Source organism: Dipodomys merriami, unplaced genomic scaffold, assembly GCF_024711535.1.
Source record: "Dipodomys merriami isolate MVZ:Mamm:240054 unplaced genomic scaffold, mDipMer1.0.p SCAF_24, whole genome shotgun sequence".
Lineage (NCBI taxonomy): Eukaryota > Metazoa > Chordata > Mammalia > Rodentia > Heteromyidae > Dipodomys > Dipodomys merriami.
In genome coordinates, this window is record NW_027203826.1 from 969,299 (window position 1) to 991,995 (window position 22,697).

Genomic DNA, 22,697 nt, shown 5'->3' on the forward strand with positions numbered 1-22,697 from the left:
TGGAAGTGGTGCTATGGCTCAAGTGGTAGAGCGCTAGTATTGAGCTGAAGAGCTGAGGGACAGTGCAGGCCCAGAGGTCAGGTCCCACAACCGACAATCAATCAATCAATCAATCAATCAATCAATCAATCAATCAACAAGCATTTGGGATTCAGTTAAGGGAGGCCTTTCATTGTCTCAGTGTAGAAGTCCTCAAAAGAAAGGCTTATAAAACTACTTTGGGAAAGATGAATTATAATGTGTGTTTCTCACCTTTCTTTGGAAAAAGACAAAGAAAAAAAGCATTCTTGCACAAAAGATCATGGTTTTCCCACAACATACAATTGTCACCTAAACAGCGATAATTGTGATATGTTGTCAAATAATTACAATTTTTTTCCCCTGTTTTCTCAGCATCTAATTCTTAGAGCTCAGTGTTAGCTCTGAAAGAAGAAAAAAGCAATTTTAGGAGAGCAATTGAAAAATGCATTAGTTGGCAGCAATTTCTATCCATAAATAAACAGTAAGTTCTGGGCCTATGAGCTATGAGGCAAATAACTTTTGTGATAAATAATATATCTGATAATGGGCAGCAGGAGAAAGCATGTTTTCCATTGAAAAGTTCAAAATGAAATGGAGTAAGTACGGGAAAAGGTTGCTCAGTATGGGGGACATATCCTTTGCTGAAAAAGCTGTAATTTGTCTTAATTTTCACTCTCTCCATGCCAGTTTGCAACATATACTTTCAAACTTTTTTTGGGGGGGGGTCCAGTCGTGGGACCTGACCTCTGGGCCTGGGCGCTGTCCCTCAGCTCTTCAGCTCAAGGCTAGCACTCTACCACTTGAGCCACAGTGCCACTTCTGGCTTTTTTCTTTTTGCTTATGTAGTGCTGAGGAATCGAACCCAGGGCCTCATGCATGCAAGGCAAGTGCTCTGCCACTGAGCCACCTTACCAGCCCACTTTCAAACTTTTCTTGAAAAATCTTCTTTTATGTGAGATATATACTTGATAATTATAAAAAGCTCACCACCTTTATATATTAAAGATAAGTAAACATAAAAGCAAACCAGATAGATAAAATGATTAAATCATAAGAATAAAGACACAGAATAATTGAACATTTGTGATCCAAAAATGGGGTGTAAGTCTTCCATTTGGGGTACTGGCTGTAGAGAAGGGCCTATACTTGAATGCCAACTTTCAAAAGGGCGTATTCCTCAGACTCTAGGACTCTGGGTGATTGATGGAACAATATTTCATTTAACCTTTTCCACCCCACAGAAAGTCAAGTATGAGTATCCACATTTTATACTTAAATAAGCTCAAAAGGTTAACAAACTCTCCAAGGATCACAAAGCTTAGCTGGTATGTGAGTCATTCTAAATTGGATCAATAACCAGGGATTTCAGAATAAATGTCTAAAGGACTCTGGAGAATAGTCTGCTTTAAGCTGCCTCAAGCATCTCACTTGCTGGATGACAGAGATTCCAAGAATCCAGCTTTTGACCAAATGGAGCGTCTATCTCAAAGGAGTAAGTAAGGCATCATTAGCTCCCCACCCCAACTCTCCTCCCCCCCTACACTCTCTGCCCCTTCCTTTTCCCCATTATCCCCTTTGTCCCTAGCAGTCTGGGTGTTTGGCAGGTGCTAGATAGCAAATTATTTTTCTAAATAGTGCCTCCGTGGCATAATAAAAAGCAGCTCCCACAGTATTAATCTGTAGGCAAGGGAATAATTAATGCATTTATTAAAGCAGATGATTTCAGAGGAGTTGGATTCCTGCTCTAAGCACAGCACTAGTTCTTTTCTGCTTTTGGTTTTTGTTTGGAGTCTAGCTAACCGCATTATAACTTCATACCTGAACATTTTGCTGCCCTGTTTCATTTCCCTTTCTTAAATAGCAGCAGTTGTGCTGTTAACATTTAACTTTTATACGTAGGAGGTTTGGGGACAGGTTCGGAAAAAAATGCCAAGGAAGGAAGGAAGGTGGAACAGAAAGGATGTGAAGGGACTGTTCCATCCTCCAAGCTGGCAGGCCCTGGTCTTTATTGTTCCTAGTGTTTTATTTTGTTTTTTTGTTTTTTTTTTTTTTTGGTTGAGACGGACAGTTGTAGAATTAATTAACTGTAAAGGTCTATCTATTTACATCCAATTACTGTGCGTCCTTCGAAGGCTGGCTTCAGGTTTTAGTCACTGCGATGAAGCCTAGGTCCAGAGGTAGATGCCCACAGCCTTTGGCTGGATGAGCGAATGGAGGGCATAGGGAAGGAGATGTCTGGGCAGTGTTGGTAAGGAGAGTGTGAAGAAACTGGAAAGTCCCTGTGTGATGGAGAGAGAGATGGAAAAGGGGCGTCCGGGGTCCGGAACTCGGAGCTGGGAGGCCACAAAGGTTTACTGGAGAAAAGTGGGGCGAGGCAATAGGGGACAGGCGAGACAAAGAGCATCGGCCCAGGCGGATCCACGGTTAGACCCGACGAAGAAGTGGCGGGGCAGGGAGGCGGACGCGCCAAGAAGGGGCGTGCCGGGGGGGCGTGCGGGGCAGGGCGCTGCGGGACGCGGGGAGGCGGTTGGGGGCGCTGGGGAGGGCGGGCGAGCGAGCGCGAAGGTGGAGCGCGAGCTTGGCAAAGTTATTTGGCCCGGGCCCCGCCTGGCTCCGCGTGCTGGTGGCCGGAGGGCGGGCGGGACAGGACGGGAGGAGCGAAGCGGGGCTCGGCGGGGCTGAAACCCGAAACCTCCAGTCTTGGGCGCGGCGGGGAGGAAGGAAGCGGCGTCGGGGAGGCGGCCCGGCCGGGCCCTGAGCTGCCGTGGCGGCGGCTCTTGGGTGAGCACCGGGCCCCGGGGATGGGGGACACGGCCCAGGCGGGAAGGGTTGGCCCGGGATGGAGCCCTGCGGACTGCATTGTGCAGGGCCGGAGGGAGGCTGGGGCGCCAGCCCGCATCCCCTCTGTCCACACCTCCCTGCCCCCATTACAATTTTCTCCGCCCCGCGCCCCTCTTGGGGGTTGGAGGCTGCCTGCCCGGCTGCGGTGCGCCAGGCTTTGCAGAGCTGGAGCCCTCTGTAGGGCGATCTTGGGGGGCGCGACCCTCCCTCGGCGTGGAGCTTCTCCCCGTTTGCCGGAGGGAGCCGTCCCCCTTTCCCTGGAGCTGCCTGAAACCCCCTGCAAGCCCCCCCCCCCTTCCTCCGGGGAAGGGACAGCACTGATCGGTGCGTGCCCAACTTAGCTGATGAAGGCCGCGCCCCCCTGGAACAAACGGGCTCCACGACCTGCTTGGAGATAGGGATGTGGGGTCCTCGGCCACGACCCTGAGCTGGGATCTGTGAGGACCGGGTGAAAAGCCTGCTTCTCATCAGGATCCAGGGCGCCCTAAGCAAGGGCGGGAGGCGCGCTCCGAAAAGTCTCCGGCCTGGTGGGTGGGCATCTCTGACCCACAGCTCTGCAGAAAAAAGAAAATTGATTTGCTTTTAGAGGGTCGGGGAGTACTTGGTCAGTGCTCAGTCCCCTAGAGTCAGCTCTTGATCCCCGCACAATCCTTGGATCAAGGCATGTGAGGAGAGAACGGCTGCAGGTCGCTGGGGTGATTTGCGCTTGGGAGTGGTTTGCTCACCCTCCCCACGCAGCCGGGCATTGGCATCACCGGATAGCCCAGCTTGGAGACTCTTAATTTTCCTCATTGTTCCTTTGATTCCTTTTGCAAAGTGCTTTCAATTGCAAGTCATTTGATCCTTCTGCTTGTGAAGGAGGAAGGTGGTGTGTGGTCTTGGAGGGAAGGGATCTCAGTTCCACCATCTGTCTAGTGGGGATACTGATAATATCAAGCGAACCTGTCCCAGGTGCTGGAAGCTGCAGAAGCATTACATTCCTGTGTCTCCTCCCTGTATCGGCCCAGATGTAGCCTGGCCTCTTCTACTGACCTAGACCTCTACATGAACTCGACAGATAGGTGTTTTTCCTATATAATGCTTTTTCCTCCATATATAGCTTCCTTCTAGGCTCTCCAGGAGAGGGGGCACAGCCTTAGGTCACACCAACTGGACTCTTCATGTTACTCTAACCTCTTCCGGATTGCCATTTCTTTCCCTAGACCACACCCATCTTATTCTATACTTCTGAAATGTTGAAACTCCAATACTCTCCTCCTCCTCCTCCTCCTCCTCTTCCTCCTCCTCCTCCTCCTCCTCTTCCTCCTCCTCCTCCTCCTCCTCCCCCTCCCCCTCCCCCTCCCCCTCCTCCTCTTCCTCGTTCTAATCCTCCTTCTTCCCAAACTGAGATTAAACACAGGGCCTCTTGTGTACAAGGCAATCACTCCATGATTTAGCCATGACCTCCCTTTTGATTTTATTCTGTTTTAAAGATAGGGTCTCTGTAACTTCTGGGCTGGCTTGGAACTGAGTGTCCTTTTGTCTCTGCTGGGAGGGAGCTTGGGTTACAGGGCTGTTCCACTAAATGGGGCTTCATATACACCTTTTGAATTCATTAACAAGACAACCCTGTGAAGTGCAATTGTTAGCCCTCTAGATGGGCCAGGAATCTGAGAGGCAGGGGAGGTGAAGTACTCTGCTGGCTTAGTAAGCAGTCAAGATTGAGCTCAACCTTTTGACTTGGCAGTGCTTTCTTGCTGATACACTAAATGGGGGTCCTATAATTCAGGACTTCTCCCTGACCTACTTCTCTGCCATGATCGTGAATGATATGAAACCTCCTCAGAAAGAAGTCTGCTTGGCATTTAGGAACTGAACCTAAAGGGTTAGGTCTCCAAATGTATATCCTTGTGTTGTATCCCATGCACTGGGAGTCCTCTGAGAGGAGATGCAATACTGAGTGGGCAGAGAAGTGTGAACTCTGTTGGGGGGAAACATGTGTTGAACTTGATCTGACTTACATGTCAGCCAGAAGAGTTCTGTGATATCTGTCACCTCTAGGGCCAGTTAGCAAGTGTAAGCTCAGGAAGCAGATGGGCAAGAGGTTTGGGCTGGGCAGGGTACAGATTGTAGCCCTCAAAAGGAGGCCTGTATAGGTACCACAAGGCACATTTCGTTTTTAAAAAGTGGTACCTAATTCAAAACATTTTTTAAACATGCAGGGTAGCTATTTGTGGCCTGCAGACTGCTGGTTTGCTAGTTAGACTTTAGGAAACACCATCTTTCTGAAGTACAATAAAGTGAGACTGATGGGGGACAAGTAGTGTCTTCTTGCTGTTTTTCTTTAAGAACAGCAACAACAAAAATATCAACAAAGCTAGAGATAATTATCAACAGTGCCTGCAGTTCTGGTGCCTGCAGTTCAGAGGGGCAATTGAACATTTCATTCATTCAATCAGCACTAATTTTACCTATGCTGCTGGTCCTGCCCCAAGAGGAAATGCTTATAACGTTGTAATCTATCTCCATGGTCATTTTCCATTCTCAGCAGGGGAGAGAATAGCATTAGTGGCAAATGTGTTTGTGGACCTCTGGGAACATGAAGAAGTGAGATTTCAGTTTGTCAGGGGAATGTATATGGAGATACATTTGAATTGTAATTTGCCTTGTGTTTATTTCTTACTCAAGTCATGGGGGAGTAAGAACTATGCTAAGAATGTAAGCTGAAGTAGGACCACCTGCATCTCAACGCTTTCCTGTACAATACCTGACCTTGGTACATGAACAGCATGCCTAGAATATAGTCAATTTTTATGAATATGAGTTCTTATAAATTATTTTCCTTCCTTCCTTCCTTCCTTCCTTCCTTCCTTCCTTCCTTTCTTTCTTCCTTCCTTCCTTTTGTGTGTGTGTGTGTGTGTGTGTGTGTGTGTGTGTGTGTGCCAGTCCTGGGTCTTGAACTCAGGGCCTGGGTGCTGATGGTGACCTGTTTTGCTCAAGGCTAGCCCTCTACTACTTGAGCCACAGCTTCATTTCCAACATGTTTGTGATTAATTGGAGACATGTCTTATGGACTTTTTTTCCCCCCCACAGTCTGGCTTCAAACCACAATCTTCAGATCTCAGCCTTCTAGGTAGCTAGGATTACAGTGCCCAGCATTATAAAAGATTTTTTTTGAATGCAGAAATATTCAGGGAAAGAAATAAAGGCTTCTTCTACTTCTCCCCTCCCTCTCCCTACCTCTGAGCTAATCATTGACCATGTATTTCTTTCTGGTCTTTTTCAATGTGTCAGTGTATGCCCCACTAAGTCTGGATTTATAAGTGAATATATGATGCATAGTTTATTGACATTACAGCACAAGACATAATAATATTACCTACATTTCTAACTGTATGACCAGCCTAAAAATATTGAGTATCTTTTTTTAAATATGTATGCAAATTCATGCAATAGGGCTCTGTGATTTACTTTTTCCATTTAACAATGTAACTGGAAAGACTTTCAGCATCGGTAACAGATACCACTTCATTCTTTTTAACAGGTGCATAGTATACATTTCATGATGTTAGACTGACACATTCCCCTGTTGATGGACTTTGGGTTTATTTTCAATTTCATTTATATGTGTGTCTTCATTTATCTGTGTCCATAAGTATTTCTGGATAAAAATTATGCCTGGAAATGGAATGAGTGGACCAAAGATAAAGCATATTTTAAGCAGTTATTTAAGCAAAGTTGTCTTTGTTTATTAAGGCCTGAGAGATTGTACAGAAAGAGTTTTAGTGTTTTTTTTTCTGGTCCTTGGTCTAGAACTCTGGACTTGGGTGCTGTCCTTTAGCTTCTTTTGTTGAGGCTAGCACTCCACTGTTTGAGCAACAGTGATACTTCTTACTTTTTCTGAATAGTATATTGGAGATAAGATTCTTATGGCCTTTCCTGCCCAGGCTGGCTTTGAACTGCAATCCTCACGTCTCAGCCTCCTGAGTAGCTAGGATTACAAGCTGTAGCCATCAGCACCTGGCAAGAGTTTTAATTAATTTTTATTTACATTTACTTGTTTGAGGAGAGGTATAGTCAAAAAGTGCAGCACTCAAAATTCATAAATGGTAACTACCTACCTTTATACCCCAACCGTTTATTTTCTTTTTGGAATACATTGATTTTGCCAGTTTTTGTCTTCTTTCAGAGAGAATGCAGGCACCTATATGCAAAATAATATATACCTTTCACTATTTCCATTTTAAAAATAACTATGCTATGCCCTTTTCTGTATATGACATTTAAAAATCTTTAAAATGTTATTTGAGAACATTGTATCATGTATATTCATTCTAAATGCTGATAGATTCTTCTAAGTTTATCCTTAAAAAAATCAGCTTGCATTTCCTCTAATTTCTCTCACTGCTTGGCCAAATCCTATGCCAATTTTTCTGTTGAGTTGTTTGTAATTTCACCAATGTATGAGGGTCTCTCTAAATTCTGGACTTTAATCCTTCTCTTGTTAATAAATGCAATGTCATTTGCCTGTAGGTCTTTTCTCAGGTTGGCCTATCATACCTCTGTGCAGAAGTATTTCACTTTTATGAAGTAAACCTCTGTCATTTTCTTTCCTGCCTTCAAGTTGTCTGTCTTGCTTTTAGGAAGTCCTCTCCTATTTCAAAACTAAAATTTCTAAATTTCCTCTTTATTTTTCCTTTGCTTAAAATATTTAAAAATATTTTAAACCACTGGTTTTTTTTTCTTCTCAGGTTTTCCTTTTTCCTCTTCTCCATGTAAAATGGGGCAGGATTTGCATCTGTCTGGAAGCTTCTTTAGCTAATCTATAATTTCTTTTATGTGTGTGCATGTGTATGTGTGTTTGCATGCGTGTGTTGGTACTGGGGTAGAACTCAGAATCTGATTTTCTTACCCAGGCTGGCTTTGAACTGTGATCCACGGATTTCAGCCTACCCAGTAGGTAGGATTATAGATGTGAACCACTGGTTCCTTTCACTTTTTTTTTTTTTGTTCATCATGGGGCTTGAACTCAGGGCCCGAGTGCTATCCTGAGCTTTTTCATTCAAGGCTAGCTAGCACTCTATTACTTTGAGCCATAGTGCCACTTCTGGTAGTTTCATGGATTATTTTGTCCAGGGTGGCTTTGAACTGGGATCCTCAGATTCTTTGACTTTTGAAGGGACTTTTTCACTTCATCTTAAGATGCATACATCTCTGGGCAGGCAGAGCAGGAGTAATGGTGTTGTCGACAGGAGGAGCAGTGTGCAATCCCAGGAGTGGACAGAAGCAATGAGTATTTGGAGAGCTGGGAGTGGTTTGGCATAGCAGATATGGAGGGCATCTGTCAATGAATAAATTCTGCGGGTGTAGGGAATCACATGGCTTGATCAGGCCTGTGTAGGAAGAGATCAATCTGGAAACAGTGAGGAAGACAGCTTGGCATGGGGGCGAGCTGAAAGATAAGAAGATGAGATAGAAACATCTAGAAGGAATCCTGGGGAAAGAGGGTGAGACTCTGAGAGGGGTAATGGAAGTAAGGATGGAGTTTTGAGTGAGACTCTAGTGGTACACTGGTTATCTGCCATAGAAAAATGGAATAGACAAGCAATTACTGCTTCCCATACATCATTTCATTCAATCCTCGTGAGTCTATATGGAAAGCCAAGACTTAGATACATTCATTCCCCAAGGTCACACAGAAAGTATCATTTATGGCCTTAGCCCAATGGGCATTATCTGGCAAAATTGCTATAAGATATCCTAGGTTTCTGTCATCAGAGATTGGACAGCGATTGATTGATTGATTGATTGATTGATTGATTGATTGATTTAGGTCATGGGGCTTGAACTCAAGATCTTGTCCCTGAACTCTTTTTGCTCTATCACTTTGAGCCACAGTGCCACTTCCATTTTTCTGATGGTTAATTGGAGATAAGAGTCTCATGCACTTTTCCTGCCCAGGCTGACTTTAAACCACGATCCTCAGATCTCAGCCTCCTTAGTGGCTAGGATTACAGGCATGAGCTACCGGCACCTGACTGGACAGTGATGTTTATGGTCTAAGCAGATGTGATGAAATCCGTTTTGTACACATCACATCTGAGGAGCCTGGGTGTCACATATAGGAGAAAACATGTACCAGATGCACAGACTTGACCCTGGGGCTTAGGAGATTGTCAAGGCTCTAAGATGGGAGAGTTGTGTGTCTATATTCATGCAGGCCTGTATAAACCAGGTGGTGTGAACAGGATGGATCTCCAGGGAAACTCAAGAACAGCTAATATAACACAGAGAAGAGATGTTGCAGGGACTGCAGTTAATTTCTTCTGTGAAGGAAGAATAAGGAATAAATTGTTCCAAGGCTATCTTGGGAATTAGTAACACAGGGTAGGAAGATTAGCAGGTGAGCAGGACTGGGAAGGAACTAAGGAGAGGGCAGGATGAGTGAATCCAAGGGAAGAGTGAGCTTCAGGAAGGAAATCAAAGCATTCAAATGTGTTAGATGCTCCAGAGGGCTCAAAGAAGGCCAATTGGATTTGGCTAGCAGGTCACTGGTGGTTTCGCCCAAAACAGAGTCCCATTTTGAACCTGGCTAGGAACCTTCTGTATGGTTCATATTCTTTTTTTTTTTTTTTTTGGGTCCGGTCATGGGGCCTGAACTCTGGGCCTGGGTGCTGTCCCTCAGCTCTTCAGCTCAAGGCTAGCGCTCTACCACTTGAGCCACAGTGCCACCTCCGGCTTTCTTCTTTTTGCTTATGTGGTGCTGAGGAATCGAACCCAGGGCCTCGAGCATGCAAGGCAAGCGCTCTACCACTGAGCCACCTTCCCAGCCCCTGTATGGTTCATATTCTTAACTGTCTTCTGCATGCCCTATTGAAGCTCTAGTATTGGCAAGTAAGGACAAGGTCTGGTGATGGCAGATTGGAAATTTGTATTTTGCCCACAATTAAGTGTGTGGCTATGAATAACAAACTTCACCTCTTCTGGCTTCGGTTTCGCCATTTGCAAAATGATACCAGAAGAATGAATTACCTTGAAGTTCTGTTTTATTTCTAAAATGTTGGCATACTTAAGAGATCAATGTTTCCAATCACATCTTTCCACCACGGTTAACCACAGCCCATATCCAAGCCTTCATTTTTACTTGGCTTATAGCAGAAATATACTAACTGGTGTTCCTGCCTCCTTGCATGCCTTCTGCAGTCTGTCCTTCATCCATTGGGGGAATGACCCTTTTAAAGCATAAATCATTCATCTCTCTATATTGGCTTCTTATTGTTTGTGAGAGTTAATTCATATTGCACATTGACCTGTGTAATTCAGCCCCTCCATAACTCCATTTACCTTTCTGCCATTCTCTCATTCCTTCCCAGGTCTATTTCTGTTATTTAAACATGCAAATTCATTCTGGCCTCTGGATCTCCTTTGTCCTAAAACTCCTTTCATTATTATCTGGTCTCTAAATGTCACTTCCTGGGAGAGCCTTCCCTGACTATTCACGCTCAGCCACCCTCCCATTGCTCCTCCCCTTACCCTGTGCTGTGGGTTGGAGGTGGATTGTTACCCACAGGGTTCTTGTGTTAGAAGCTTCCCCAGTGTGATGAGACTTTTAAAAGGTAGGGCTTTATGGGAAGTGCGTAGGTCATTGGTGACATTACCCTGAGAGGGATTAAATAGTTCTCATAGGAGCCCTTGTTAGTTCCCTCAAGCGAGTTGTTTCCTCTCAAGTGTGTTTGCCCAGCGCCATCTAGGGATGGGCAGAGCCTGCTTCATGGTATGTGGACTTTTAACCTACTGTTTTAAACAAACTTCTTTTCTTTATACAACATCCAGTCCCAGGTATTTAATTATAGCAACAGAAAACAGACATATGTACCCTGTTTCATTTTTCTTCATAGTGGAATTATTTTATGCATTTATTATTTACAGCCTATTTTCCCTCTCCTAAATGTTGGCTTTGGCTTATCTTGCTTCATGTTATGCCTCAGTTGTAGAGACTGCTGAATAGCTCAGTGAGGAATGAAAAGGAGAAAGGTGACTAGAAGATAAGGATATAGGAATGTCTGAAGATCAGTGGCAGTGTGGCTGTCATGAGGAAGGAGCCAGGGTATTTCTTGTGTTGCTCAAGGCATGTATCATAGGTGTGGCCATTGGAGAAAATGTATTCAGAACAAATACACCCATAATCCATTTAAAAATAATATTCTTGGAACTGAGCCTGACTTTCGGTCTTCCCAGAGTAGAGATTCCTGAACTCAAGATTTGTGTGTGTGTGTGTGTAGATGTGCGCGCGCGTGTGCGCGCACACACACACGTGCGTGCGCACACACACACGTGCGTGTGCATGCATGTACGCATACATGCACATGTGCCAGTCCTGGGGCTTAAACTCAGGGCCTGGGTGTTGTCCTTGAGCTTTTTTTTTCTTAAGGCTAGTGCTCAGCCACAGCTCCATTTCCAGCTTTTTTGGTGTTTAGTTGGAGATAAAAGTGTCACAGACTTTCCTGCCCCATCTAGCTTTGAACCTTGATCCTTAGATCTCAGTCTCCTGAGTAGCTAGGATTATAGGTGTGAGCCACCAACACCCCCACTCCCTTCTCTCTCACTCACTCACTATACTTTTTCTTCAGCTACTTTTCAAGTAGTGTCTTGAGTTTATATCCAGGCCAGCCTGGACATAGAGCCTCCTACCTACAACCTCCCACATAGCTGGGCTAGCAGATGTCAGAACCATGCTGTTACTGGTTGGTACAAGGTCTTGTTAACTTTTTGCCTGGACTGTTATCAGATCATAATCTTCCTTGCTTATCTTGTGATAGAAGTAATATCTCAGTCTTATTCTCAGCATAGTTGGGCTGGCAGATGACAGAGCCATGCTGTTACTGGTTGGTATGAGGTCTTGTTAACTTTTTGCCCGGACTGTAATCAAATCATAATCCTCCTAATCTCCACCTCCCAAGTAACTGGGAGTATAGTTATAGGGATGTAACTTTGTGCCAAACTCTAAATACAATGAAAATTTAAACTTAGTTGAGAATTTTTTTTTAAAAAGTCTGTTTTAACAATATGTACTTAATTTGCTTGACTATATGAGGGTAATGAGTGTAAAAAATAAGGGTAAAACTCCGTTAGTAATCATTGCTTATCTTCTGGTAGAAGTAATCATCTCAGTCTTATTCTCAGCATAGCTTCTGTCTTTGGTCTCTTTTTTTTTGGGGGGGGGGTCTGGTCGTGGGGCCTGAACTCTGGGCCTTGGCGCTGTCCCTCAGCTCTTCAGCTCAAGGCTAGCGCACTACCACTTGAGCCACAGCGCCACTTCTGGCTTTTTTCTTTTTGCTTATGTGGTGCTGAGGAATAGAACCCAGGGCCTCGAGCATGCAAGGCAAGCGCTCTACCACTGAGCCACCTTCCCAGCCCTGTCTTTGGTCTCTTACATGCACATGCATAAGTATGTGTTTATAGAAGAAATTGTCTTACTATTACTTTTTGATCCGTTTAGTAAGCACACATAATAAGAAGCACTGTTTCTACAGAGCAAGGTCTTTAGATCCCATTACTTTGGACGTTCTGGGCTGGCTATTTCTTTGTCACAGGGAAGCTGTTCTGTGCCTTATAGGATGTGTAGCATATTCTTGGTGTTAGATGTCATTAGCATCTTTTGGCTGTCCCTCAGGTGGGGAATGCCAGATCCAATGTTCCCTGACGAAGGTGCAAAAATCACCCCTCCCTGGGGGAGTATTTGGATTGGACTGTTATCTAGAGTCTTTTGTTTAGGCTTTTCAGATGCTCCCCAGCCATCCTCGTTTTCTTTGCTGACATTGTTTGAGGTTTTCTGCTTAAATCAATGGAATTTGCTCTTGTGGAGAAGGGACCATGAGCCAAAAGAAATGGGACGTCAGTTATCACAGTCACAAATGGAGGTAGTTTGAAATACCCTGTTTCTCACTCAGCTGATCTCAAGTGCCTATGCTTCTTACTGGCTTGGGTACCGGTGCGGTTCCTGAGGCAGCTTGGCATAGGCACGGGACATCATTCTGCACTTGCACTTGAGATCTTGAAACCCTGAATCTCTGATGGAGTCAGGGAAGTTTCCATTCTGCATTTTCTAGCAATGTATGCTTTCTTCTTCTATTTCATCCAGTTTAGTAATCAAATGAAACCTCTTTGGCTTTAATTAAAATTTGGAAGGGAAAAATTGACTCATGTCTTAACTTATTTAAACATTTTTGGGGGATTATCTTGAGATATCCATTTTATTAACTACTTTTATCTATGTTACCTCAGTTATCTCTCTTTGTAATCATTTGTACAGTATATTGATTATTTATTTTTCCTTATGGAGAAATTGTGGCTTAAATCAGATTGGTTAAGAGATCCAAGTTCATGTGGAATTCAAATCTTCAGTGAAGATTCCATGGTCCACATTATTCGCATATGTTACATGCACGTTAGCTTTTCATTGTTATTACAGAATACCTGTGATTTACAGCTTAATGGTGGAAAGATTGATTTTGGCTCACAATCTCAGAAGTTTAATCCATGGTAGCTGGTTCCACTGTTTCTGGACCAGTGGCAAGGCAGAACATCCTGGTGATGAAGGCATAGTGGAGCAAAGCGGCTTACCTCTTGGTGTCCAGGAAGCAGAGACAGACAGACAGACAGACAGACACTGAGAGACAGACACTGGGAGAGACTGGGAAATTGGGGTCAGGGTATATACTTTGAATGCACTCCCCCAGTGACCCACTAATCAGCCCCAATCAACCACCTCCTAATAACCTGTTGCATGATGAATCCATTGATGGATCAATACAAATCCTTTTCCCAAAACTCTATATGTGAACTAAGCTTTTAATGCATGAGCCTTTGGGGGAGACATTTCAAGCTTAAACCGTAATAAAGTGTGTGGAAAATATAAAACATTTCATTTTCTCAGCATGCAAAGTGCTGTTAGGAAACCAAAGGAGAAACTAAGGAAGCATCTGTAAGCCATCAGGAAGGAAGAACATCCTTACCTAAAATAAAAACACATTACTGAAATGATAAAATGTAAAAGGAAAACTACAGGTAGTAAGGGATGGTAATGCTAAGGGCCTCATCATGGTAGACTGTTCCAGAAAAGCCCTTCTGAACTTGATCAAGCTTTCCTAGGCTCCTCTGTGGCTCTTCGAGAATCTCTTCAAGGGAGGGGGGGTGTGGAGGGAGGATCAGGTGGGGGGGGTATGAGAAGGGATGGGAAGGGGAAACAAAGGAGGAGGCAACAATGCTTGTTAAGAAATGTACTCATTATCTTGCTCATGTAACTGTAACCCCTCTGTATGGTACTTTCACAATTAAAAAAAAAGAATCTCTTCAATTGGAGGAAGTACCCCACAAAAAACTTCGCAGCAAAGCTCTAGAGAATGAATAACAATGTAAAAAATGAATTTGAATTTTCCTGACCATAAAAGCATATATAACATTTATTTGGTTTACAGACAATGCTTGGTTAGGAAGGCCCCTTGCAGTAACTCCCACCCACAGTTTGGGAATGTCTGACCTAGAGCATCTGATCTGTGTGGTTTGGTAGTTTGTAGAGGAAATAAAAAATAAAGGGAAGCACAATAGTCAAGAAATAGCAGTGCTGTTTTGTTGTTCAGACCCTGCAGGTATCTTCTGCATAGACACCTATATTCTGCAGGAAATCTCATGTTCTCACACTTGGCCTAAGGGAACATTCAGTCTAAACCAAACTTATTTGCCCACCATTTTGGTGATCCAATGAGACTCAACAATCTTTGCTTTTGAAATCAGCAGTTTATGCTGGGCTCTGGTGGCTCATGCCTATAATCTTACCTACTCAGGAGCCTGAGATCTGAGGATCTTGGTTCAAAGCAAGCCCTGGCAGGAAAGTCTATGAGACTCTTATCTCCAATTAACCACCAGGAAATTGGAAGTGGTGCTGTGGCTCAAGTGGTCAAGTGCTCACCTTGAGCTGAAGAGCTAAGGAACAGCACCCAGTTCTAGAGTTCAAGCCCCATGACCGAAAAAATAAAATCAGCAGTTTCCCTCTTAATGATTTATATATTAAAGCTAGATGTTGAGTTCTGGACTGTTTCATTTTCTTTTTCCTGTGTATTTGGAGCATGTCACTGTTGTCTGAGGAGAAAAGCAGCCCTCCCCCACAGACACGAGGAAATATTCCTGTGCAACAGAGTACATGATGGAGACCTTTGCAGTGAAGCCCTTCCTTGGCAAACTGCTCTTACTTCGCACCTTACTGCTGAACTGGGCAGGGTAAGTGCAGGTGAGGATACTCTCTACATAGCTAAAGATTGGAGCACGTTGGAAAAAAAGCATTAAAAAGTGATAAGACCTGCAGGACACAGTTGGCAGCAAAGGAACTAACACCATCTTTATCAGTCTTATAGGCATCAGTTTTCAGATCATGGAATGATGGCTCACTGTCATAACCCCCTCCCTGAGGGACTGTGGGCAAGCTAACATTGTTCTCTGAGTTCTCAAAAAGGAAGCAATTGCATTAGAATTCATTGCTAAGGTCTGCTTCAAGTAAAATTCCACATAGCTTAAAAATTCAGTCATCTTGAACCATTATATTTGTATATTTTGTTGTAAGATATAGAGAACTATATAACAGATTTACACAAATTTTGCTTACAGACCTAACATAAAGATTTTAATGTTTTAAGCTAGTAAAATTCCACTAATTTAGAAAACTCAGTTATCAAGGAAGAGGCATTTCTGGAAAGTTAGCCTGCTTTTAGTGCATTTGTGGAAAGAAACATTATCAGAGGCTCTCTTGGGAGACTATACTTGAAGACTGAACTCAGCTTTGTGCTTGCTGGGAAAGTGATCTACCATTGGAGCCATGACCTTAATCTTTTTGCATTTAGTTTTGTTTTTCAAACAGTCTTGTACCAACTTTGCCTGCTTGGAACTGTGATCATCCAACCTCTTTCCAGAATAGCTGGGATTATAGGCATATACCACCTGCTCACCCTCCTTCTTAAAGATGAGAATCTCTGACTCTGTTTAGATTTATCATGGAAAATGGTAGTCACGTTGGAATGTAGTCATTTGCACTAGGGCTAGAGGAGAATGGGATAATGGAAGGGAAAGTGATGGATTGATAAATAAAAACCCCATAGCACCAGTGCTTACCAGCAGTTTGACTGGGCTGATAGAGTTTGCATCTCTTAATTTCTCTTCTCACTGTTGACTTACCTATGTATCAACTTGGATTTATGTGAAGTGAATTCTACTCTTAAGGGCTTTACCAAGAAGGGTGACAAGCTGTGCCTATCTTTACAGCTCATTGGTGACATGCCTGCTTCAGGCTTCTCTCTCTGCGTGGGACCTCTGGCCACATGGTTCAAAAATGATGATCTCAGCCAGGCACCAATAGCTCACACTTGTAATCCTTAGCTACTCAGAAAGCTGAGATCTCAGGATCACAGTTCGAAAACAGCCTGAGCAGGAAAGTCCATGAGACTCTTATCTACAATTAATCTCCAGAAAACCAGAATGGAGCTGTGGCAGAGCACTAACCTTGACTGAAAAAGCTCAGGGATAGCACCCAGGCCCTTAGTTCAAGCTCCATGACTGACAAAAAGAGAAAGAGGGGGAGAGCAGAGAGAGGAAGGAAGGAAGGAGGGAGGGAAGGAAGGAAGGAAGGAAGGAAGGAAGGAAGGAAGGAAGGAAGGAAGGAAAGAGGGAGGGAGGGAGGGAGGGAGAGGGGAGGGAGGAAAGAAAGGGATAGACTCAGTTTGAGTTTGACTCTTTTTCCCCCCCTTCTAATGGAATTCAAAGCCAATGCTTGCAGGTGAGACCATCTTTGTTTTTGTATGTGCTGGTACTGGGGTTTGAACTCAGGGCCTAGACACTGAGCTTTTTCACTTAAGGCTGGCACTTAAGCCACAGCTCTCCTTCTGGATTTTTGCTGATTAATTGGTGATCAGAGTCTCATGGACCTTTCTACCTGGGCTGTCTTCAAACTGTGATTCTCAGATCTTAGCCTCCTGAGTAGCTAGTATTATAGGCATGAGTCACTTGCTCCAGGCTGTCTGTCCCTATTTCTTAGGGCAATAGCTTCTTGCTACTTTATTGACAGGGTCTGTGTGCATGCCAGTTTATTTTTGAAGGTACATTTGTTACCCATATTAAATCAGAATTCTGTTGTAGGGGAAGAGGAGAATGGATATTGATTGAATAGTGAACAGTGTGTGCGGCCCTCTGAAGGCAGGGCAGGTCTAATGTGCTGAGGTGTCTACTGTCCCATTGTTCATTCATGTATTAATTTATTGATCACATATAATGAACACTTGGTGTGTGCCAGGCACTGTTCTAGGTATTGACCAGAAAATTTACAGACAAAAACATTTACTCTCAAATAATCTCCTGTCTTGTGTAAGAGAAAGACATCAACAAGATAAACAAGTAAGCATACACAGACACACATGTCCTAAGGAGAAAATGACAATGAGGAAATAGAGCTATAAAGAATACGAGAAGATGTGCAATGTTATATAACATGCATTAGGAAGCCATTGCCAAAAAATTGATTTAAATCCAGATTTAAAGGATATGAGAACAGGTTGATAAGAACATTCTGGGCCCAGGGGATGGTAAATGTAAAATCCCTGTAATGAAGGTGGTTTTGATGTGTTTGTGAAATAGAACACAGGCCAGTGGGGCTGTAGTACAAGGAATAAAAAGTAGTTTCATTGTGTGATAGGAACAGAAATAAGAGTTTGTCAGATCATGGAGGGAGCTACAGTTCTAGGCAAGAACTTTGGCTTAGTCTAAGTGACACAGGAGTCCTTTGGGAAGAATCCAGATATTGAGGAGCCAGATGTATGTACACGTTTACAGCTCCAGGTCTTCCTGCTTAACAGTAATATTAACAGGGAAAACAGCCCACTAAGTTAGTGAAAATCAACAAGTTCCAGAGAAGAAGGTGAGGCGAGACCACTAAATATGTAGATTTATACAGAGAAGCTGGTGTTCCAGGATGGTACTTCTGTACTTTCAATTCAAGGCTTTTCTAGATTGTTGGCTTGGGAATCACCACGCAAACCAGTTTATAAAACGCAGTAGAGAGCTGGTCACACACACCTGTAATCTTACCTACTCAAGAGGCTGGGATCTGAAGATCATGGTTCAAAGCCCATCTGGTCAAGAAAGCCTGTGATTCTTATTACCAATTAACAACCAAAAAGCCAGAAGTGGAGCTGTGTCAGCCTGGAGTGAAAAAGCTAAAGGAGAGCTCCTTGCCCAAGTTCAAGCCCCAATACTGGTACCAAGACAAAATCCCTCAGCAGATACTTGTCTTCATACTCTACAGAGTTGCCTTGTCTTGTAATCCAACATGGATATTGATTACCCATTTGAGTGACAAGATTTGGCTTTGAATAACTTGAGCTTGTTGCAGGTTGCCAATGCTCTGGGAGTGTACAAAAAGACTGAAGGCATTTCCTGAGGAGTTGTGCCCACCATACTAAGTGGGGATGGTGAGTGAGTCCTTGTGCAGCCTTCCTGTGGACTGAAAAGACTAGCTTCTGCTCTCTCTCTCTTCCTCTTTCTCTCTGTTATCATTTTTGGTAGAGTGATTAAAACCTCACTTGGGTGACTGTCTAGCTGTTTGATCTCAGAGGAGCAGCAGAAGATGAAATGGTTCAGCCAGGGAAATGTGTAGGAGTGTGGGATTTCTGAAACACCTTTGTGTCTAGCCACAGAGCTGCCCAAGAGAGTGGAAATGTGAGTCACACTGGAATTTGCTTCCATTCAATGGGCCCTGGCTTGTCAGGCCCTGGGTAAGCTGGCTGCCTGCCAGTAAGCCTGTTATTGGCTGGGCCTTCCAAATCTCCCCTTGTGTTCTTTAAAGACATAGCTCAGAGGGATTTGCTGGGGCTTGTACCTCCCTACTCTAGGCCTCCTGACAGAGATTGGAGTTTTGTATTTCTCTGGGTGGGCAGCACTTTGGCTAGCATTTCTCCTCTGCCTCCTGGGAAAGGGGAAGGGTTGGATCTGGAGACCTCAAGGTTGCCATCGGCTGTAGGCTCCCTCATTCTGTATGTCCCTGGCCTGCAAACAAGGCCTACTGAAGAGTGTACTAGTATTTTTTGCCCTTGTTTCATCCCTAGATTGGAAGTTTTGCATCCCATTTTTATTCTCTTAATAGTAACTTTTATGGTATTAACTCTTACATTTGACTTAACAAGGCAAATTTCTAATTCATTCACAAATAAGTATTGAGTTACTTACTATGTACCAGGCCCTTGACCAGGTGCTAGAGAGACAGCCAAAACCAGTATCTCTGCCATGAGGACAGTAACTTGGAATCCTTTTACTGCAGTCACACCTTTAAGAGTGTCTATTTTTAGTTAGATGTAAGAATCCATTTTTGAGATCTGTTACACAGCATCGTGATTATAGGTATTAATAATGAAGTGTTTATTTCAAAATTGTTCAGAGTAAATTTTAATTAGTCACTTACTTTCCCCACAGGTATGTAAGATAATGGATATGTTAATTAGCTTGATATATTCATTTCATAATGGAAAATAAATTCAAAATAGCTTTAAAAATAATTTTAAGTTGAGCACTGGTGTCTGTAATCCTAGCTACTCAGGAGGTTGAGAGCTAAGGATTGAGAGTCAAAGCCAACCTAGGCAGAAAAGTCTGTGAGACTCTTCCCTCCAATTAACCAATACAATCCAAAAACAGAGCTGTGGCTTAAGTGATAGAGTACTATCCTTGGGTGAAAAAGCTAAGGGGTAGTGCTGAGGCCCTGAGATCAAGCCCGAGGACTGGCACATATCCTCGTCCCCTCCCCTCCCCAGATGAAAAATTTTAAAAGATGAATAACAATATGTTGGGAGGAAAGAGACCTCAGGGTTTTGTGGATCTGAGCTGTGATCAGTATTTTGACTCAGTAGCCCTGCTGGTCCGTGGTGGCTCACGCTCTCTTCCTTTTTTTTTACCACTAGGGCTATTAGGGAGATTTTTTATTCTCTATATCTTTATGAGACCAAAGCAGCTTTTCCCAGAAAACTTTACCCTCTCTCCTATCACAGATTTCTCACTAACTTGTCAAAATTGCAAGGAGATAGACCAATTAGGATCTCCATTTTAGAACTAAAATAAGACACAGATGTAGTGGGCATAGCCATAAAAATCTATCCATGACACAAAGATGGAATAAATGAGAAGTTGTATAACTGTATCAAAATTCAGAATATTTTTCGCAGCCTGGAAATATGGGTGAATATGCACAAAGTAAAATTTAAGAGAAATAACGTTTTGTACTTAAGCTTAAAAACTTAGGCTTAATTCCATATGTTCAAAACTGGGGACATCTGTCTGCACAAAAGTTTGTATATGTATAAATTTTGGGTTTTGATCCATACACTATTAAACCAACAGTATGACTGAATTGCCACAAGAAAATCTTATAGTGAATAATGGAAGGAGATTTCCTGACCATGGAGAAAATTACCTCTTTGGACTTGACTCTAACTAGACCCTACATGTAGAATGATGTGTTCATTTTGACAAGTTACAAACTGGGAGGTCACATATATTTGTCATCAACTGCAACCCAGAGTGAAGGATCTGAAAGTCATCCTGTGATAAAATGGTCACAGGGAGCTGGAGAAGGAAGCAAGTGATTTTGGAGTATTTGAGGTTATCAAGTAGAAGAGGGACTCACATTATTCAGTACTGCTTCAGCAAGCATGTGTGGTGTTGAGGGGTTATAACCTGGCACACAGTGGACTCACTACAAGAAGCATCTTCCAGTGGGCCCCAAGGACTGCCATGAGGACACAAGCTGTTTTTGCACCCACACACTCCCTGTGGTGAAGGTGCTTGGACAAAGATGGCAGATCTGCCATCTCTGGGTGTGGGCCTGTCCTGCAGTTATGTCAAGGACATTGAGGCACTAGAGTTCTTGTTGGTCTGGCTCGCAGATAGCAGCCTTTGCTTTCTTTCTGGCATCTTCTGTTTGTGAAGATCAAAAACAGGTGGGGAAAGCAATCTGTGGGAGTTTTTGGCAGACAAAAGTAGATGAAAAGTTTGGAAGAAACATCAGTCTATGGGATTTTGTGTTAAAATATGTTAACCTTGAGTTTTACCCTTGATCCTGAGCTAGTTCCAGAGAGCAGCGGTCTGTACCTCAAAGACTGTGATGTCTGTAGGCCAAGATGTCCAACATCTTCCTTGTCCCCCCTCACCAACTCTGATGAGAGAAATAACAATGTTTGTGTACAAATTTTACTAATTAAACCCTGTTCAGGGGACTCCGAATAGTTTTTACAATAATCTTAATATCAAATTTTAACCAGTTGGCCTGGGGTTAAAGTGCAGATTTTGATTCACTAACCCAGAAGTAGTCTAGCACTTTAGTAAGCTCCTAGGTTTTGCTGGTACAGAATCTTCCCTGAGTGTGTAAAGCTCAGTCTATAAAGAGTTTCTCACAGAATGTAATGGAGTCCACTGTCCCTACCTGCTTGTTTGTCCCTACCTGCACATTTGGGCTGGGGTGTAGCTTACTGAAAGAGTGCTTGCCTAGAATGCATGAGACCCTAGGCTCAATTCTCAGCATCGCAAACCAACCAACCAACAAAAAAGCATAGTTCTTGGCATGCCTCTGACCTCTAATTCTAGAATTTGTACTGGTGGAGCTTAGAGCTCAGCCTCCTGATACAGTTAACATCACAGGTGTGAGTCGCCAGTGCCTGGCAAGACATTGGCTTACATTATTATTATTATTATTATAAAGTTGATGTACTGAGGGGTTAGTTATATAAGTTAGGTAAAGAGTACATTTCTTTCTTTCTTTTTTGTTGGTTGTGGGGATTGAACTCTGGGCCTGGGTGTGGTCTCTGAGCTCTTCAGCTCAAGGCTAGGCTCTACTACTTGAGCCACAGTGCCACTGCTGCTTTTCTGGTGATCAATTCTAGATAAGAGTCTCATGGACTTTCCTGCCTAGGCTGGCTTTGAATTGCAATCCTCAGATCTCAGCCTCCTGAGTAACTAGGATTACAGGTGTGAGCCACTGATGCCTGGCTTACATTTCTTTTCCTTCCTTCCTTCCTTCCTTCCTTCCTTCCTTCCTTCCTTCCTTCCTTCCTTCCTTCCTTCCTTCCTTCTTTCCTTCCTTCCTCCCTCCCTCCCTCCCTCTCCCTCTCTCTTCCTCCCTCTCTCTCTGTCTTTCTTTCTCTCTCTCTCTCTCTCTTCCTTTCTTCTTTTCTTTTTTTTAATTGCCAGTTCTAGGGCTTGAACTCAAGGCCTGGGCACTGTTCCTGAGCTTCTTTTTGCTCAAGGCTAGTACTCTACCACTTGAGCCACAGCACCACTTCTAGCTTTTTCTGAGGAATCTAACCCAGGGCTTCCTGAATGCTAGGCAAGCACTCTACCACTAAGTAACATTGCCAGCCCCCCTTTTTTGCCAGTCCTGGGGCTTGAACTCAGGGCCTGGGCACTGTCCCTGAGCTTCTTTTGCTCAAGGCTAGCAAAGAATACATTTTTTTGGATAAAGTCACCCTTCCTTCACTTTCTCTCAGTTTTTCCCTCCTGTCTCTACCCACAGGTTATATAGTTCATTGCCAACATAGTGTCTAGTGAGTACCATTGCTGCATTTGTCCACCCTTTGTGTTCCTCCATTTCTGTGCCCCTACTTACCCTCCCTAGAAGAAATTGGCTTTTTGACCTGGTACTTCACGTGATTACTAAGCACATTAAAGGTTTTGAACCACTGATTTGGGGGAAATGGATAGGGGATTGTGTTAGTCAGCTTTCCAGTACTTGTGTAGTGAGATAAATGCCTGAGATAAACAAAGCTGAGGATGTAGCT

The 22,697-nt window shown here is 43.5% G+C and overlaps 1 protein-coding gene across 3 annotated transcripts in view; it reads left to right on the forward strand.

The window, feature by feature from the left end:
• The first annotated feature begins 2,394 nt into the window (after positions 1-2,394).
• Positions 2,395-22,697, forward strand: part of Gpr161 (G protein-coupled receptor 161) — a 40,082-nt gene continuing 19,779 nt past the window's right edge. The window contains exons 1-2 of one of the 3 annotated variants that reach the window (XM_070034139.1): positions 2,395-2,444; positions 18,272-18,350. The gene's annotated coding sequence lies outside the window, so the exon portion shown is untranslated. Of the gene's footprint in view, positions 2,445-2,715; positions 2,803-18,271; positions 18,351-22,697 lie in introns of those variants that run through there. The other 2 variants (XM_070034137.1, XM_070034138.1) reach the window with 2 other exon arrangements.